Source organism: Pelobates fuscus, chromosome 1, assembly GCF_036172605.1.
Source record: "Pelobates fuscus isolate aPelFus1 chromosome 1, aPelFus1.pri, whole genome shotgun sequence".
Classification (NCBI taxonomy): domain Eukaryota; kingdom Metazoa; phylum Chordata; class Amphibia; order Anura; family Pelobatidae; genus Pelobates; species Pelobates fuscus.
The window spans coordinates 170,630,855-170,633,383 of NC_086317.1; positions in this window are offsets into that span (position 1 = coordinate 170,630,855).

Consider the following 2,529-nt stretch of genomic DNA (forward strand, 5'->3'; position numbering starts at 1 on the left):
GCCACGTGGCAGTTTGGATCCTAATCTGGTACAGCGTGTACACGTGGCTGTATCAGGTAGGCCTGAACTTTACGGCCAGTTTCCATATATTGATTGTTGGAGGCAGGCCGTAAAAGACTCGCCAAAATGGATCCGAGTATGCCACGAGGAACAATGTCACCTCATGGTAGCCAGGACTCGCTTGTCCACTAAGGCCGTAATTATGCCCATTTTGGACACGCCTCCTGAGTCTGAGATCCCTATGCCTCCCCCTTACTCCTCCTCCACCGGAAGAGGAAGAGGAGGTGCTGCTGGAAACGCTCCTCCCCTTGCCCCATTGTCCCCACCTACTTCCTCCTCTAGCTCAGAGCCCAGCCCTCTTGTTTTAAACCCTCCCCTCTCAGTACCTACCTCTGTCAACTCCACCTACCCAGATTTGGCGCCATTTCTAGTTCCTGGTCAGGCTCCTCCTAGCCCGGCCGGAATATTTTACTCACGACCTCCCCCTCAGTAAAGCGTCCCCATCCCCTTGTCTTACTACCCCTCGACCGGAACCCCTAACTGACGTTCCTAAACGAAGCCCCATACTAACCCGACAATTGACCAGTACCCTACAAACCCGACATTATCAAATGCCACTTCGACTGACACCTGGCCCAACACACATTAACGGTGACGGCCAGATACAATATGCTGATCCAGTATTCGTGTTCCCTTCACAACTACTGATCTATTTAATTGGAAGACCCATAACTCCTCATACACCAAAAAGCCTCAAGCCATGATGGATTTGTTTACCTCCATAGTCCAGACACATAATCCCACTTGGGCTGATTGCCAGCAACTGCTTATGACATTGTTTAATAACGAGGAAAGGACAAGGATAAACCAAGCGGCAATTAAAGCGCTGGAAGAAGTGGCCCGTACGCAAAATCAGGCCAATCCGGCAGCATGGGCCGCAGCACATTATCCAAACACTGATCCGGAATGGAATATCAATGGCGCAGATATGGCCCATTTAAAAGCATACAGGGACGCTATTATTGCTGGCATGAAAGCTGGAGGAAAGAAGGCGATTAACATGTCTAAGACGGCTGAGGTATTGCAGAAATGTGATGAATCGCCCAGTGTCTTTTATGACCGATTATTGGAGGCATACCGCTTGTATACCCCCTTTAATCCGGAGGCCCCTGAGAATTCCCGGATGGTTAACTCTGCCTTTGTCAGCCAAGCCTACGGAGATATAAAGCACAAGCTACAAAAGTTAGAAGGGTTTGTAGGGATGTCCATAACCCAACTAATGGAGGTAGCGAATAAAGTGTACATGAACAGGGAAACAGAGACAAAGAAAGAGGAAGAGCGCAAGATGCGTAGAAAGGCAGATATGCTAGCAGAAGCAATCGCAGGCGTAGATAGAAGGGAAAAGGAAGTATATAGGGGAACAGATAGAGGCGATAGTAAGTGGAATGGGGAACCCCTGAGTAGAAATCAGTGCGCATACTGTTGGGAAGAAGGGCATTGGAGAAGTGAGTGTCCGCGAAGGGAACAGTATGAGAGAGACAGACCTAGGACAGGATATGGTAATTATAGAGGCAGAGCGAGAGGTAGAGGAGGTCCTGGAGGGAATAATGGTAGCAATAGAGGAAGTGTTAGAGAAGACAGGTATTATCCAGCAGCGCACAGATCCCGCGATAGAGAAGATAGGGACTTTGTAGGATTGGCTGACACGGTCATGGAGGACTATTGATACCGACCGGGCTCCATCCCCCTTGGTCGAGCGGAGCCTATGGTCGATGTATCAATAGGGGGAAAAAGGAGTGCGTTCATGATCGATACTGGTGCTGAACATTCGGTGGTGACTGACCTAGTTGCTCCTCCATCCGGAAGAACTATCACCGTAATAGGAGCAACTGGAAGGAGTGCTGCTAAACCGGTTCTTAAAAGTCGACTCTGTACATTGGGAGGCCACGTAGTAAAACATCAATTCCTTTATATGCCTGAATGTCCAGTCCAACTGTTAGGACGTGATTTGTTGTCAAAACTACAAGCGCAGATAACGTTTCTACCAAATGGAACAACATCTTTAACCCCTTAAGGACCAAACTTCTGGAATAAAAGGGAATCATGACATGTCACACATGTCATGTGTCCTTAAGGGGTTAAAGTTCAATGGACCTTCAGGTATAATGACAATATCTGTACCAAAGGAAGAAGAGTGGCGACTTTATACAGCGTTGACTAGCCAAAACCCTAAGAGTGATGAATCCTTGTTTAATATACCAGGAGTGTGGGCAGAGAACAACCCACCAGGACTTGCTCGCAATATCCCACCAATTCGAATCGAACTGAAACTTGGGGTCTATCCAGTGAGCTTAAGGCAATATCATATCCCACAAAAGGCCAAGAAGAATATACAATCGTATTTGGATAAGTTCATACGGTATGGTATCCTAAAATTCTGTACTTGCCCCTGGAACACCCCATTGTTGCCTGTTCAAAAGCCCGGTACAGATGAGTATCGCCCTGTGCAGGACTTGAGAGCAGTCAATG